Raw genomic sequence first — 18,443 nt, 5'->3', positions numbered from 1 at the left:
CCGGCTTCTTTCTTCTGTCTAATCCTGTTCATCAGCTAAAGGAAGTGGTAGGGTTGGAGATTAGGATTGATGATTTGGGAATACCGGGGTAAGTTTAGTTGTTCCCTAATGAACTTTGACACAGATTTCTGACTCTTGATGTTGGCCATTCTGTTTAAAATGTGGCATGTTCTGTGCCTCTTTATTCTCAGCTTTGGGTCTTAGGTGTTAATTCAGGGGCAACAGAAAATGTCCCCACTCAACCTCCTATTATACTGTTTTTGTTTTCCTATTATTATTTTTTCAGAACCTACCCTCAAAACCTCCAAATAGGAAATAAAAGAACATAGCTAAAGCATAGCTATTAACAAGAGGACCATGTAACTGATCATCCAAAGACAATACTGTTGAGGGTGAAAGGGATTCACTAGGCCAGGTGAGATGCCAGGACAAGGCATGTTGACATGGTCATTCTAACTATTGATCCCTTGGATGTGTGGTTCTTTCCAGCATGACTTTACATAGTTGTGCTGGTGTGAAGATAAGGAAGAGCAGATATGTCTTGGTCCTCAGAAGGAGGCAGGTTTTGCAGGTGTTTATGGCTGGTGAAAGTCATGTTCTTTGGGGTATCTTCTCAGTTTTCACAGGAGGTTAATAACAAGATTTTTCACATGAGGTTATAAAATTACAGTATACATCACTTGTTCTGTAACGCAATTCCATAAACACTTTTGATGCATTTTCTAGGTGCCAGGCTATAAAGATGGCATCTAGATGGATTATGAACCCCCCCCCAAAGAATTTATGATCCAGTGTTGGAGAATAATGTAAACAAACAACTTTAGCACAGTAGGATAGCAGTGCCTTAAATAAAGGAGGAGGGGAGAGTTTTTAAGCTTGTTTTTGTTTCAAATCCGTTAAAAGGCAAGTTTTTGTTTTTTTTTTTTGAAAGAGGGAAATTTTGCAGTATCTTGTAATAGTTTGGTGAGTTTTTTTTTTTTTACAGGTGTTGACAAAGTTATAGAATAAGAAGTAATCACATAATAGAATGACATTTCACAAACTGTGCTAATATGAAGATTTATATTTTCAATCTCTTTGTGCATATAAACAAGGATGAACAATTTTGTTTAGGACCATTTTTATGTGTCATAATAGTAAATTTGGATAATGAATAATATTATCTCTGAAGAGAGAAATGAATGCAAAACACACACAATGTAACCTTGTTCGGTTAATCAATGTGTTAAGTCATTTTTTCATTATTCTCTCAAAGCATTAAGATAATTTAAAAATTTTATCTTTAATCTGAACTCAGTAGAGACTTGCCAAAACATCAGGAAGTATGTCATGTAGTAAGTTGGTATAATTTAAAAATAAAATACTTCAAAATCAAAAATAAGTAAGCAATAGCAATTCATTATACCTTAATCAGTAAGGTGTACTAGAAACTTTACAAGAATCTCAGGCTAGTTTTCTTAGTTGTATAATGCTTAAGAACATTTTGGACAAGACTGAGAGATCAATTTTTAAATAAAATCTTGGTTGCACAAACAGGACAAGCAGCAGCTATACCCAAACATTAGACTTGGAAATAAATGGTTTTTGGTTTTCATAGAAAGTGGACGAGAGGCTGGAAACCAGTAGTTATTATTAAATAGTTGATAGTCAGTGAAGTTATTATAAAATACATAGAGTAAATGTGTTTTGCTTCATTAGAAATGCAACTGAAATGTAATGCCTTGATGCATAAGTATTATTATTATTATTACTGTTATTATTCAATATATATTTAAATCCTCACCTGAGGATACTTTCCCATTTATCTCCAGATTGGCGGGGGGGGGGGGGGGAAGAGAGAGAGAAACATCGATGTGAGAGAGACATATTGATTGGTTGCCTCCCACATGACCCCAACCAGGGCTGAGGAACAAACTGCAACTGTAGTAAGCGCCCTTGACCAAAATTGAACCCGTGACACTTCAGTCTTTGGGCCATCTCTCCAACCACTGAGCCAAATGGGCCAGGGCCATAAGTTTTGTTTTAATTTTTTTATGCATATAAATATTTTTGCATTTTTCTATTAGAAAATAGAGCTTCTATTTCTATAGTGTTATGTATTTTCCTGACCAATATTTGGTGTACATGATCTACTTATTCAATTAGTCAGGTAATTTGATGGAAGAAAGTTGAAATTAGTTACTAGCCTAGTTTCTTCCTATATGTAGTAATAAGCTGCACATTCTAGCGTGAATCACTTTAACTTTCTGTCACTCACTTTTCAAGACACAAATATGCTGTCTCAGTTGAAAATCTTTTGCTCTGCAAAGCATTTTGCAACCATTTTTCTATTTTATTATTTCAAATATCTCTAGACTATGTAAATATAATAGTTTCTTTGTTTGTCTTTTTCCTCTCCCTGAAGCAGAGAGAGGTTAAGGCAGTGCCTTAACCTATCCACTCAGAAAAGGTAGGAGCAAGGACCGGAAGGCAGAACTTGTGGTTCTCATGCATTGGCACATGCCCAGTCCACCATGGCGCTTCCGCCCAACCCAGGGGCTAGGGAAGAGGAATTATGGAAGAATCCGTATAACAAACAAAATACTATCCATATACAATAATGAGTTTATGGGTTGCTCTTATAGACACATGTCATCTAATCTTTTCAATAACTCTATAGGCAGGCATGAAACATGTATTTTATAGACAAGAAGGTTAAGCTCCTAGAAACTGAAGTGACTTCTCCAAGTTGGCACAGAGAGTGAGTGTTAGAAAGGAAATTTGAATTCCATGTTTTCAATTCCTGGACCAGTTGAAGTTACTATCCATTACAAATGAGCTACCTCTTTGATTCAGTCTTGGGTCTCAGCTTCCTCTTCTGAGAAGTGGGCTGCTTGCTGATGCTAACTTTAGTAGTAGTGTACAGAGAGACAAATTCACAGTTCTGATTCTTACTGTTTATACCCATTCCAACACGTGTATCTTTCATTAAATTTAATTCCCGTAACTTCAAAATTTTGGATTTGAACAAGTTTAAAAAAATCTAAATGACAGAAGTCCTTGGACATTGTCAATGTCTCTGAGTCTACCCAGTAAGCCCAAGCAAATCCTCATTCAGTTAACATACTTCCATTGACATTTAGCTTAAATGCTTCCTTTCCATAGGTGCATATGTTTATAGTATGCAATGTGATTTTCTTTTCCTTCCTCCTTATGTTTTCAATGGCATTAAAAATATCTCAAATACAGTTTGTAAGGTGTCAGATTTCATCACAATGTCTTGAAGGCATAAAATTCACAGAGCCACCACCCAATGCCAGGCACTGTACTAAGAATTTGAGAGGAAGTAGAGAAAGACAAATCTCAGTCTTTGGGATCTATGGAGAAAGAGACTTATGAACATGACTACAATACTATGCAAGTCCTGGAATGGAGTTGCTTATGAAAAGCTAAGGAAGGAGGAGAAGGTATTAATATGTGAACACGACTTGAAAGTTAAGTAGAAACTGGATAAGTAGACAAAAGGGAAGGAACATTAGGATATGCGTAGCCAGTGGATACAGACAGTAGACAGGTGAAGGCCTGGGGTGGGGTGGAAGCTGGGTGGAGGAGGCAAAGAGGGGAAAATGGGGGAACATCTGCAATACTCTCAACAATAAGATAAACTTTTTTTTAAGAAAGAGAGAGGACCAGGTAACCAAGTTACACATAACAAATTATCACATGAAAATGTGGCTTACTTCAAATCATTAAAAACAAAAAAGACAACTTTAAACTTATATTTTTTTTGGAAAGAATTATTATACAGTATCAGTACAACCATAGAGATAAAGCACCCCTCTTCCCCCTGACACACACATGTATGCGCGCGCATGTACTATTTCTTCCCATGAACTGTTTCTTTCTGAACTTTCCTTCGAGATACATACATATATATGGCTATCATCTTACCTTAATTGTCTTTAAAAACATTTACAGAAAAATTAGTTGTTATGTTATGGAATTTCTGTTGAGTCTTTCTAATATTTACTAGTTATAAACACAAAGCATGACATTAGGAATCGTTTAGTTCAACCATGTCACTTTGCCATAGGGGACACTGAGGTCCTGAGGGATTAAAATGTTGGTGCAGGTCATCCATGCAGTTAATGACACACTCTCTGTCTCTTGCTGCCCAGGCCCATGATATGATAATTTTCTTTGACTTTATGGAGTCAGGCTATCTCAACCAACCATCAAAATGAAAAAACAAAACAAAACAAAATACTCCATAAGTCTTTCAGTGTGTTATTAAGATTTTTTATTCTCCTTTATTTTATTTTATTTTTTTTGTACATGCCCCTAGCGGGAACTGAACCCAGGACTCTCTGGTCTGCAGGCTGATGCTCCAACCACTGAACCAAACCAGCCAGGGCATTATTAAGATTTTTCAAACAGATAACAAAGCAATGTACTGGTGGTCTTGAATTTATGCCTATTCCCTAAATTCTGTTTTTGTTTGTTTGTTTTGTTAATCATCACCTGAGGATATATATTTTTTGATTTTTTAGAGAGAGTGGAAGGGAGAGAGGACACAAGGGTGAGAGAGAGAGAGAGAGAGAGAGAGAGAGAGAGAGAGAGAGAGAGAGAAGCATTGATGTGAGAGAGACACATCTAATGGTTGCCTCCTGCATGGTGTGTCTGGGATTGAACCCAAAACCCAGACATGTGCACTTGACCAGAAATCAAACCTGAGACCTTTGGTCCAAGGACTGACACTCTAACTGCTAAGCCAAACAGGCGAGGGCTCTAAATTCTTTTTTTTTTTTTTTTTTCAAAACTCTCTGAAACTGGTAGAAGGCTTTCTGAAATGTAATGGTTCTATAAATGTTCCTATTTGTTAGACATATTCAAATAATGAAACCAATCACCGAATTGGTGGTAGAGATCATTCCCAATAGAAATGGGTAGAGATCATTCCCAATAGAAATGGGGTATAGTGAGTGTGTATATTGAGTAATTATGGCATTGATGACTCATTAAAATGGATAATTGGAATTCATTGAATGAATTTTTCTCAGTAAATTTTCTGAGATTTGCCCATTAGAGTAATATAACCTAGAAATACTGTAGACAATTCTGCATTAAATCTGTGTTCATTTTGAATAACAAATAATTCTTCTTAAAATTACTTTCTTAGGTGATGAGAAGTTTGTTTTGCAAGAATATCATTAACAATATACTTTTTTCCCTTTAGGAAAAGTAAGATTTGCATATATTGAAGTTAACAGTAATTTCTTAAACATCTGTCTGGTTCAAAGGCAAGCCATTAAACTTAATTTATTATTTTTATGTAGCTTTGAAAAAACCCAGAGAGCTCAGAACAGTAAATTTCTTTAACGGAAAAAGGAACAAATTAGAGGAGCCCAAAATACCAAGGTGGGCTGTGGAGTATTGGTAACGTGGCCCTTGCCTGAGCATTGACATCTTTCTCTGGCTTAGCCACATCTATTAGGTGTGACAAGTTGGACCTATAAGAGATCATCATAAACTTATGTTACCTATAAGAGGTCACCAATAAACTCATCCTAATTCTTGACTAAAAAGAACTTATTCTCATGGTGGTGATTATGACCTTCACAGCAAGTGGACTCTCATCTTTGCTGCTTATTTCCTTCGAAAATCTAAAGTGTTCATTGATGAGAAAAAGAAATCCATAGTCTGAAAAATCTGTGGGTCCCAGTGTCCCCCCATATCATATGACAACTAAACAACAATGAAAGAATGTTAAAGAACTGCAGAGGTTTAAGGTGCCACCAAATGACAAATGGTCACCCTGGCCGGTTTGGCTCAGCGTTAAAGCGTGAGCCTTCGGTCCAGCTAAGGGCATGTATCTCGGTTGCAGTTTGTCCCCGGCCCTGGTTGGTCGTGTGGGTGGCAGCCACTCGATGTGTCCCTTTCACATCGATGTTTCTCTCTCTCTCTCTCTCTCTCTCTCTCTCCCTCCCACTCTATCTGAGCAAAAGAATGGAAAAATGTCCTCGGTTGAGGATAAAAAAAAAATGACAAATGGTTACCTTTTCCAACAAATACTTTTTTGTATCGAGTGGAACATTTCTACATAGACTAGACCACGGAAACCTGGTGTGTGGAAGTGCTTCTGCTACATGTTTAGTGTTTATGTCTTTGAATGATCAACAAAGAATTCTGATTTCCTTTAAAGGTGGTACAGCAAAACCCACGTGGTGCAAAAATTGGGTTCCATATTGATTTCCTTGTACATTTTGAATTTTACATATTGAGATTATTTTTCATCTCTGATTTTTTTATGTTGTCTGAATGTTTACCTTGAAATGTGTGTAAGTTATCAATTTGGGTTGTCTTCTGTATTAAAATGCCATTTGTGTGAGTTTTCTTAACAAAATCTAGCAGCCCATAGAATGTTTATCACTCTGACGAGTGTTAGGAAGGATGTATTTGGCTGCTGGGAGCCCGAGGAAGTACAGCACTTTTGCCGTCTTCTGTCTCATGCTTCATTTTTATCACAGTGACTTGCCTGTGGCATGGTTTTATTTCAGTTAATCCTATTTCTTTTAGGACCTGAACCTATGCTAATTGTCACGGCTCATCAGTTCTACAGCAAATGCAGGCAAATCAACAAAAGAAATGCTCTTTCAAAGGAATTCTCTTGACCATGTGTTTTTATATACAGTAATGTGGTTGACAAGTAAAACAATCTGACAAACAGAGTGCTTAGTCCAAAAGTGTCACATATCTTGACATTAATCTGTATATCAAACATTTTATATGTCTAACAAGACAGGTTTTTATTCTTTAGTATTTAATAGTGTTCAAAAAATACCCCTATCTAATGAGTTAATGTTCCAAGCAATATTAAGAATCTGAATAAGCAATAAAATTTAACAAGGAAGAGTTGATGTACATAAACAATATTTGCTAGACAGGTTAATCCCCTGAAGAGATCTTTTTGGGATAGACAAGGATGTCTCTCCTTTATCCTCTAGCAGAAGGAGAGAAAAATCTCTATGAACGATAAGTTACATGCAGATATATTAGTGTCATTGAGATGACAACCTCACCAACTGGATTAGACTGGTATTACCCTTGACCCCATCACTGTGCATGCATGAAACTTAAGTAATCCAAGGTACATTTAGGAGTGAAAGTTAATGTAAAAGCTTCCAGACCTGTGGACTCCTAGAACCAGGGAATACAACTGGTAGACAAACCACAGCAGTGTGCTGAGTCAAAAGCTGTCTCAGGGTATGCTGCTACTGTTACAATTATTATTATTTCGTTAGTACCAGTTACTCTACAGAATAGCAGCTTTATAAGGCATTGTGTGTGTGTGTGTGTGTGTGTGTGTGTGTGTTTATGTATGGATGTATGTATGCATGTATGTAAAATCTCTTTTAATCCTTAAAGAGTCCATATTTTTTTTTTTTTTTTAAAAGGAGACTGAATCTCAGAAAGATGAAGTGAATCTCTTAAGGTCACAAAAGTTAGTAAAGGTGCAGAAAACTAAACTGTCTCTGTCTTCGTAGTTGATTTTCTCAGCAGTGGATATCACAGGGTATTCAGTTGGAGGAAGAAATGGGACATGAGCAGATATTTTTTCTTCATAGCAAGGGCTTGAAAACCTCTTACTGTTTTTCCTGAAGTGTCTTTCTTCCAGAACGAATCTGTTAAACGTTTCTACTTAAACAGCAATGATACATCTAACTCATTTTAATGAAAGAAACATTGTAGAAAGCGGCATTTCTTCTTTTAAACTTAGGCATTTTAAGAGCTGGGTTTTCTAAAATCAATTGCTATACTAGTCTAAAAAAAGGAATGAGTTGTGTAAACAGTGCATTTTCTGAGAAAGGTCATTATAAGCAGTATACAAAATCACAAGCAATATGTCTATAGTAAACTTTTTTGTGTTTAGCCTGAAAAGGCTTCTTGCAAAGACAAGCAATATCTGAAGCGACATATCCCTAAATCTGTCCTCAGAATTATCGCGTGAAACCCTGTGGTGGGAATTTAGTTTCTTACCAAGATTTAATGCAGCTGAGTGCCAGGCACATTTGGAATAGAGCTGTGCTGTGGCTCTTGCAGGAAAGGTGCCCTTGGTGGTGTATTTCCTCGGGCAGCCTGCCGTTTTTGACCACAGGTGGTCATTTGATATAATGTGCTAATCTGGCAGGCTTCCCATGAGGACCAGTCGTTTTACACAGACTCAGCATATTCCCCTCAATGCCTGTGCCTTTAATAAGGTGCCATTCAGTCAAATGAAACATCCTAGTGGAAGAGAATTTAGAGGGAACAGAACATCACAAAGAATTCTGGGAGCTGTGGGGTATATTCTCTGTGCTCATCATCTGGGTGAAAAAGTGTAGTAGACTTGAAACTAATACAAAATAATATAGAATATCAACTGTAATTGAAAAATAAAATTAAAAAATAAAATAAAATGGCCCTGGCTGGTTTGGCTCAGTGGTTAAGAGAGTCAGCCCATGGATCAAAGAGTTGTGGGTTTGATTCTGGTCAAAGGCACGAACCTCAGTTGTGGTTCGGTTCCCAGCCCAGGTCAGGGTCATGTGGGTGGGCGACCAGTCGATGTGCCTCTCTCTCATCGATGTTTCTCTCTCTCTCTCATCCTCCCTCCCTCCCACTCTATCTGAAGATAAATGGAAAAAAATATCCTCGGGTGAAGGTTAAAAACAAAGAAAAGAAAAAAGTAAAAAGAAAAATAAAGTAAAAGTATAGGAGGAAGAATCTGCCAGTTTATTAGAAGGACCCAGAAACTTTAGGATATGAATTAAGTATCTGTTTATATGAAAATAATTTACTTCTAGAATATGGCTCATATAGAAATTCAAGATCCACCATGAGCCTGGCTGGTGTGGCTCGGTGGTTGAGTGTCGACCTATGCACCAAGAGATCACTGGTTTGATTCCTGGTCAGGGCACATGCCCAGGTTGTGGGCCAAAAACCCAGTGGGAGGCATGCAGGAGACAGCCGATCAATGTTCTCTCTCATTGATGTTTCTATCCCCCTCTCCCGCTCCCTTCCCCTCTCTCTAAAATCAGTAAAGAAAAACAATTAAAAAAAAAGAGATCCAACTTGAATGACTGTAGGAATGGTGTGGAGTGGTCAAATGGATTGCTCCTCTCCATACCTAGCCCCAGAACCATTCACTGAACTATAAACTCCTCAGAGTTGGGGACACATCTTGTTCTCAGATGTAGCTCTCCATGTTCTAGTACAGTGCCTGGAACATAGCACTAAAGAAGTGTTCGTTGAAAGATTAATAGAACCCTGGCTTGGAATTTAGATCCTTGAATGCTAAAAATACAATGTTCCCAGTTGCCAAAGTGGTTAGACTCTTCATACCTTAGTAGATACATGCTGTCATAGAAATGGCTAATTTCACCTTTCACCTGAATAGTTGGATATTGCTTAGTCTTAACACTCTATGTATATTTTTAACCTTGGGTTCTTTTGACAACTTTTGATATTACCTTAAGTTATCTCGAGAGAGAAAATGACAATAATGCTTAATTTTTATTTTGTTTTCCTCTTCTCTGGCAAGAAGAATGACCTCATTACTATAGACGTTAGAAGAAACACGAGTAAGGGCCACCGAAGCTCCCGAGAGACGGAGCCGTGGTAAGAAAGCACCATCCATAGGTTTTCAGTGCTGTCTGGTCTGTGAGCACAAATGCATTGCGTCTGTGGATAGTGAAATAACATTAGATGTGGTTGGACAAACTCAGTAATTTCAGAAAAATGACACAGATGTGATCAGTTCTGGGAGATTAGAGATAGTGTCTTAGTTTTGATTCTCCCCAAAGCATACCTGGAGATAAGAATTTGAGGTGCAAGTAGGTTTTTGGGGAGTGATCCCAGGAAATACAGAATGGGACTGGAAAAGTATGATGAAGAAAAGAAATAAAGGTACATTGATTAGAAGAAACAAAGGTAATTGTTCCTTTTGGAAATTACGCTCATGCCATTTAAGTCCTTCTGAGAGACTGTGGAACATATCTCCGAATTGTCCAGCTGAGGGAGAATCAGCTGGGGTATTTATCCACCAAACTTCATCCCTCACCAGGATGCCTTGGGGCATAAGCCCTCTGGCAAATTCTTTGTGCCTTGCTCTTGGGTTTGGGCAGGCTTCGTTGGCAGAGAATGCCCTGTGGCAGATATGAAGGAAGTGCGCAGTGACCTCCAGGGAAGACTGAAGGGTATGAGTGGGGTTCTGTTAACATCTGCTGCAGATGGATAGAAGTGATGGACAAAAGGAAAATTCTAGAACCTATACCAGTGAAATGGATGTTAATTTCCAGAAAAATAAAGCCTATTATTTTTTGAACTCTGAGAGAAAAACCAATGAAACTAAATCGTTCTCTGTTCTTGATTTAGAAGCTCATATGGTCAACAATTTTTCTATATCCTACAGACAAAAATGGATGAAAGTGCAGATGGACAAATATACAGGTAACTGATCAACAGTACTAAGCACACTGATGAGTTATTCTTTGTCATCCTAGTTTGGTAGGTCTAGCCCTTTAAAGCTAATTTCTCTTCTATTTAAAAATATAAAAAAGATCTTGTGCCCACATGTGGATTTTGATATGTCCTTTAACTTAGGCAAGTGTGCCTTGTCAATCATGAATATCTTTGACCTAGATGAAGGTGTCTAGTGGCATGCCCTAAAGCTCTGTCTTGCACTGTTTTGTTTTTTAATAATTGCTTTGGATGAAGACACAGAAGGCATACGTGAACACTTTCTGTCCTATGGCTGCTATGAGAGATCACACAACTGGGTTCAATATAGCTCTCAACAGACTGGAATGATGACCTGAACCTAATGGTTGATTTTATTAAGGAGGAAATGGAAAATTCTGCACAGAGGTTCAAACAATAAAAATATGCCAGCACAAGATGGGGCGTGTCTGGTTTACAATAGTTCCTGTAAGAAAGACCTCGGGCTTTTAATTTCTTACGAGCTCAAAATGAGCTAATTTATTTCAGCTGCCAAAAGACCTGATGGAATCTTAGATGTTAGACATAAAATCTTTATGTCCAGGCCAAAGAGGTTCCACTCTGTGTCTCACTAGTTCAGTTTTATTGGGTGGACTGTGCTCTTTCCCAAAAGCATAGCATTTGAGCTAGTGAGAACATTAGAGGCCACTTAGATCTGGTTCCTTAGCCCAAGTGCATGCACCTATGGTGGTCAGGTGTGCCAGGCTTGCAAGAAACCATAGGATAAATATGTTGAACCTTCAAGGATCCCAATATTACTGATTTGGTGAGGGAGAGATTAAAGTTACTCAAGAGTTGAATAGTTTGAAAAATGATTTATAGGTTAAACTACGTATTATGGTATTATTATTATTCAAGCCACATTTGCGATATTTATAAAATATTGACTATGAAACTCCCATAAAGTTTTAAGTTAAAATTTGAGACTTCAAAGAAATTTAAGGTTGCAGGTGAAATGGTGACTTTTGAGAATCTTTCCAGAATTCTCAAAGCCACAAGTTCAGTCTCTTCTGCAGGTACTTTCATTCAACAAATATTTGCTTAGCACCTACTGCATTTAAAGCACTGATCTAAGTGCTTAAGATATATCAGTGAGCAAACTAACACAGAGTTCTGTCTTTCAGAAAACTCATAAGTAGGAAAGTTTAAGAAGCACAGTTTATCTTTATTTAACAGGTGAAAAGGTTAAGAGACATGGAGTCAGTCCTGAGTTTTATTCCTAGTTTTACCATTTGCTACCTCTGTTATCTTAAGCAATTTTTTACTTTATTAGGTTTCAGTTTTCTCATCTATATAATGGTAGAACAAGACCTATTTACTTCATTGATGAGAATATTCAATGACCTAACGCACAGTGCTTGGGAAAGTGTCTCATCTAGAGTACATGTTCATTAGGGCAACAGATGATGGTTATTATTACAGAGGTCAGGTGGCTTGCCTAAAGCCATACTGTTAGCGATAGATTTGTACTCAAACTTTTCTTCTGATTCCCACTCCTGAGCTCTTTTTGTAACAACACAATTCTGTATGATATAACCTAGAAAACAAATAAGACTTATTTGTACATTTTTATTATTAAAATAATTTACAGTAAGAAAAAAGTTAGGAAAACACACAGATACAGAAAATGAAACAAGAAAAAAGAAAAACACAACTATATAGAATTTTAATTACAATTGTGAAGTAATTTGTCAGCCCTCTTTTTAAAAGTTTATTTTTCAATTACAGCTTATATTTAATATTATTTTTTATTTCTTTCAGGTACAGCATAGCGGTTAGACAATCATATACTTTACAAAGTGACCACCCTGATATTTCCAGTACCCACCTGGCACCGTACATCGTTATTACAATATTATTGACTATATTGACTGTGCTGTACTTTCCATCCCTGTGACTATTTTATAATCACCAATTTGTACTTCTTAATCCTTTCACCTTTTTACCCAGCCCCCAAACCCCTTCCTCTCTGGCAACCATAAAATCTGTTCTCTGTATCTATGAGTCTGTTTCTATTTGGTTTGTTTATTTTGTTCTTTAGATTTCACATATAAGTGAAATCATATGGTATTTGTCTTTCTCTGTCTGACTTCACTTAGAATAATACCTTAGATATCCATCATGCTGTTGCAAATAGTAAGATTTAAAAAAAATCTTTATTGTTGAGAGAATTACAGATGCCCCCCCCCTTGGCCCCTCCACCCTGTTCCTGCCCAGGCATTTACTGCACTATTGTGTGTGTCCATTAGTTATGCATATTTGCATATAATATCTTCAGCTAATCTCTTCCTGCCCCCAGCCTTCCCTCTAAGATTCATCAGTCTGTTCCCTGCTTCCATGATCTATTTTGTTCATCAGTTTACATTGTTCATTAGATTCCACATATAAGTGAGATCGTGTGATACTTATCTTTCTCTGACTGCCTTATTTCACTTAGCATAATACTCTCCAGGTCCCTCTATGCCAGTGGTTCTCAACCTTCCTAACGCCGTGGCACTTTAATACAGTTCCTCATGTTGTGGTGACCCCAACCATAAAATTATTTTTTTGCTACTTCATAACTGTAATTTTGCTACTGTTATGAATTGTAATGTAAATATCTGATATGCAGGATGTATTTTCCTTGTTACAAATTGAACAGAACTAAAGCATAGTGATTAATCAAAAAAACAATATGTAATTATATATTGTGAAATATTTATTTCTAATTACAAATAAATGACATTTTGTCTTGAAGCATGGTGTAGCATGGGTAACAGTCTTAATATAACAACAGTAAACTACATTGCTACATTTTGCAACAGCATGCATAAAAAGCCAAGGTCAGTGCGAAGGTTGAGATCGCTTCTTTCTCATCAGATCAGAAATTCTTGGGGCAGTCTTTGCAAGAGCACAGCGAAGATCATCTTCCACAAGTCTACTTCTGTATTTAGACTTGATAACCAACAAGCTGGAGAACCCTGTTTCACAAAGATATGTTGTTGGAAATGGAAGAAGAAGGTGCGACACAGTCTCAGACAGAACAGGGTATGACTGCAAACACTTGATTCAGAATTTTGTAACTGGCATTGTAGAGAAATCAGTTCTCGCTGCATCGCTGTTAATACGTTCAATGAACTCCTCTTGTGCTGTCTCAGAAACATCTTCAACTTTAACTGTGAATGGGCTTCTGGCAAGTGCAAATGGGGTGTCAGGTAGATTTGGAAAGTACAATGAAATTTCATCTGCAAGCAACTGCAAGTGTTCTTTCACAGAAATTATCATCGTAATCTTTTTGTCTGGTTCGATGTCATGTTTCTCAAACAAAGCAGATAAGGTAGGCAACATGTAAATTTTATTTTCATCCAGTTTTTTTTTTTTTTTTTGCCAAAGCTGAAGTTTCATTTGGAATGATCAGGTCTTTTCAGACAAATCAAGGCATGTTGCATTTGATCCTTGCAGTGATAAATTTAACTCATTCAAGATGGCAAAGATATCAACCAAGTAAGCTATTTTCTGCAGTTCACTTTTATCGCTGAAAAGTGCTTCAAACTGCGGTCTTACTTTCTGATTAAAAAACATTTGAGTTCATCACGAAGCTCAAAAACAAATTTTAAAACTTTTCCTGTTGACAACCATCTCACTTCAGTGTGAAATAGCAGAGCATTGTTCGGTGCATCCAACTCGTTGCACAGTTGCGAAAACAGTTGACTGTTTAAAGTGCTCTCACCTTTACAAAATTGACAGAACGTATGACCCTTTTCATTACTTCTTGTAACTCTTGTGGCAGCGTCTTTATTGCTAATATTTGCCAATGAATTATACAGTGAGTTCTGATGACTTTTGGTGACTCATTCAGTACCAAAGTTGAAATCCAGATCAACATCCTAGCATAGCACCATCTGTGCAAACACCACAAACTTTTCCCCAAGAGATCTTACGCTCTTTCAGAAATGAACCAACTGTGTCAAATACATTACATGCAGTAGTTGTCAGTTCAAGAGGTTTGCAAAAAAAAAAAAAAACCTCATCTTTAAAGTCACCATCATTAATATACCTCACGTAAGCCAGTAACTGTGAACAGTTTGCAATGTCTGCAGATTCATTAAGCTGGATGCTAAATATTGGAAGTGGAGCAGATTTAATTTCCTGGATTACCTGACCAAGAATATCAGCAGACATGTCATCTATTCTTCTGCAGATAGTGTTGTTAGATAAGGAAATTGCACTCAATTTCGTAACAAATTTGTCTCCGATCATAACTTGAACAATGTCTTTGGCCGCTGGCAACAGTAAATCCTCAGCAATGGTATGAGGTTTCATAGCTCTGGTGATTCTGAGTGCCACCAAATATGAAGTTTCGATGGCTGCTATGTTTTGTTTGTGGTACTTGCCACCAGTGTCAAGTCTGGCTTTATTGGGTCCATCAGCTTTGCTTCTAAAATAGTTGGTATCCTTGCTGGCAAAGCTCAGATGCTTGCTATACAAATGGTGTTTTAGTTTGTTGGCTTCATAGATTTGGCTGATAGAACTTCACAACAAATAACACATTGTGAAATTCCTGTTGTAATTATTGAGGTAAAAACATACTGTAAAAAATCCTAACTACATTTTCTTTTCAGCATTCTTCTCTACACAATCCATTGTCATGGGATGGTTTGCTAATGAAAATAATATATAATAATAGCTTTAATAATACAAAAGATGATATATGGCATAGTTTAATCAGTACAGTTCATTAAAGTTTCCTATGATTTACTATTCTCTGTGTTTTTTGTTTTTTGTTTTTAACATATCTGTTACTATCACAAGGGGCCAGTATTCACATAAACCACAGCTGAATATAAAAAGACTGATCAGCATCCAGATTAAGTTCCTATGGTACAGATATTTTTTTTGCAGTAGTTGATTATACAGTATATGATTTTACATTTACCCAGTAATTATAATTCATGAAGTGTTGTTTTACCTCCAATACTGCTGCTTTTAACAGACTAGCTGCTTTCTACACAGTAGCTGCTCTCTACACATGTGTGACTGGTCCACATAAGTACAATTATGGTGCCAACCCTATTACATACACCTGTATTTGTATGGGGTGTATATGATGGGGTTGGCATGATGATGTCATCATGCCAGGTACTTGTATGTGGGTGTATCTGCACGTGGGTGGACCCGCCTGGAGATGGATAGAGGAGCGGTGTCTCGGTTCCTAAGACCATCGGAAATGTGTGTTTTCTGATGGTTTTAGGTGACCCCTGTGGAAGGGTCATTTGACCCCCAAAGGGGTCACGACCCACAGGTTGAGAACCACTGCTCTATGCCCTCTCAAAGGGTAAGAGAGCCTTATGGCTGAGTAGTGTTCCACTGTATATATGTACCTCTGCTTCTTTTTTATTCACTCATCTATTGATGGCACTGGGGTTGCTTCCGTTATCTTGGCTATAGTAAATAATGCAGTAGTGAATATAGGGGTGCATATATTCTTTCAAATTAGTGTTTTGGGTTTCTTTGAATATATATCCAGAAATGGAATTGCTGAGTCATAAGGCAGTTCCATTTTAATTTTTTGAGGAAACTCCATACTGTTTTCCATAGTGTGTCAGCCCTCTTTTTACTACATAGTTATGTTTTGTTTTTAGCAGAGTTATTTTCTATCCAGTTGCTATCTTGATTTTTTCTATTTGTTTTTAAAACATATGCTTTCCCCCATGAATCAGAAGCTTTTTATTAGCATCATGTTTAGTAACTGTACACCAGTCTTTTGAGTGTGTGACAAATGTTTTTCTCTTACATTCATTTTAAAAATTTCCAGTTTTTGTTCAGTGCAAATCAATTTCATAACATGAGAGGTTACTATGAATCAAAGTATAAACACACAAATACAATATACAATTCAAAATAGATAGACAGCATTCAGGGGTGAAATAAAGGGGGAATGTTCATTCACACACACAGTAGCTTGAGACCTGCTGTGTGTTCCTGGGAGGGTTTCTAAAGTTGGAAAAAAATTACTTCAGGTATCAGGAATACTGTGACCATATTAGCTACTGGACACCTAAGCATCAGCGTGTGATCATATGAGCAAAAGCTTTTAGGGAGTGTCTGTTTTTAAAAAGATTCTGTGCATCGCAGTAGTTGTGAAAAGACTTGCTTTCTAAAATCAAGCATACATTAGGCTTTGGATCAGGTTCTATCTAAAAATATTGACCAATAACAAAAAGTGTTCCAAGTATGGTTATTCTGATTCACAGTTTTTTTTTTTTTTTTTTAAAGTATGTACAGAAAGAGTAAGCTTCCAGTTACTTCCCAAATATCTGATTTACAGTTTTGGCTTCTTCATATATTTGCCTTTTCAACTTTAAGATTTCTCAATTTTACCTTCAAAACCAGTAATTTTTTGAATTGTAAAAAGTATTAAACATATGCAGAAATAAAAAGCATTTTGAAATTAGTTGAGGTCAGTGTACTGCTATTCTTTGGTATTAGTTTAGCTAAATGAATCTGGTGCTCTTGATGAATGGGAACAGGTAGTAAGTATATAAAATTTATTCATTATGCTTGGCTTTGGGGTAGATTCCAATCCTTCATTGCCCTGGCACATATCAGTTATACAAAAGTCAAATATAATGTCAAATTCAAAACCTCAGGGGAAAGAGCTCAATTCCCAAGAGAACAGTGATAGCTTAATAATGTAAACCTTTTATTTTTTTAATCCTGACTCAAGAATATATTCTTTACATTGATGTTTAGAGAGAGAGAGAGAGAGAGAGAGAGAGAGAGAGAGAGAAACATTGATTGGTTGCCTCCCATATGTGCCCCAACCTGGGATCGAATCTATAACCTAGGTATGTGCCCTGACCAGGAATTGAACCCCAACCTTTTGATGTATGGGACAATGCTCAAACCAACTGAGCCACCCGACCAGGGCAACAATGTAAAACTTTATCTGGAGTTACATCAGCATTAAATTAGCACTGTGCAGTAATCCACTGAAGATTTATTGGAACACCTGGAAGTTTCTTCTAATGTACATATAAATAGAACCCTAGCTTTTTGCTTTACCTAACTGTTTTATGGCCTTATAACTTTAATAAACCAAATGAAAACTGACTCTGTGTCAAATCCCATTCTTTATCTCTAGGTAAGATGAAATCTATTCATTTCCAAGGCAGGATTTTATTTGTCCATACTTCTTAAGCCACATTTGAAGAAGTGATCTCTGGATTAACTTTGGTGTGTCTCTTCACCTTGTCCATGAAAGTCCAGTAGATTTAATATTGGCATTTATCATCTAGTCAAACCCTGCACATCCTCTTCAAACTAATCAAATCTGAGAGTCTCAACATTTTCCGTGTTAATAAAATTAGGTGTAGAATTAGCAGATTCAGTGAAGACCTGCTTTTTCTCGTTACACTGGCTATCTAAAAACCATTTAGATTGGGTTTAGAAGATGGAGAAGTATAGACATTTCTTGGCCCAAGTCTCTTTCTTTTTTTTTTTTTTTAAGAGAGAGATGGATTTGTTATTCTACTTATCTGTGCATTCACTGGTTGATTCTTTTTTTTTTTCTTTTATCCTCACTCGAGGACATTTTTCCATTTTTTGTTCAGATAGAGTGGGAGAGAGAGGAAGAGAGAGAGAGAGAAACATCAACGTGAAAAGGATACATCGAGTGGCTGCCACCCATATGTCCAACCAGGGCCAGGGACAAACTGCAACCGAGGTACATGCCCTTAGCAGGAACCAAACCCGGTCTCTCTGGACCGCAGGCTGACGCTTTAACTGCTGAACCAAACCCTCCAGGGTTCATTGGTTGATTCTTCTATGTACCCTGACCAGGATCCAACCTGCAACCTTGGCGTTTTGGGCTGAAGCTCTAACCAACTGAACTACTTGGCCGGGGCCTTTTTTTAACAGTAGAGATGTAGAAGAGAGAACGAGATCACAGA

General features: G+C 37.1%; 1 long non-coding RNA gene across 1 annotated transcript; it reads left to right on the top strand.

The window, feature by feature from the left end:
• The first annotated feature begins 339 nt into the window (after positions 1 to 339).
• On the top strand, positions 340 to 10,465 carry LOC118631213. Its single transcript, XR_004959746.1, has 3 exons — positions 340 to 415; positions 9,560 to 9,633; positions 10,390 to 10,465. It is a non-coding gene; the product is annotated as an uncharacterized LOC118631213 (long non-coding RNA).
• Positions 10,466 to 18,443: the final 7,978 nt, after the last annotated feature.

This window comes from Molossus molossus, unplaced genomic scaffold (assembly GCF_014108415.1).
Source record: "Molossus molossus isolate mMolMol1 unplaced genomic scaffold, mMolMol1.p scaffold_m16_p_15, whole genome shotgun sequence".
NCBI classification, from domain to species: Eukaryota; Metazoa; Chordata; class Mammalia; order Chiroptera; family Molossidae; genus Molossus; species Molossus molossus.
The sequence above is the reverse complement of the archived record's forward strand: the minus strand, read 5'-3'. Positions and strand labels throughout refer to the sequence as shown.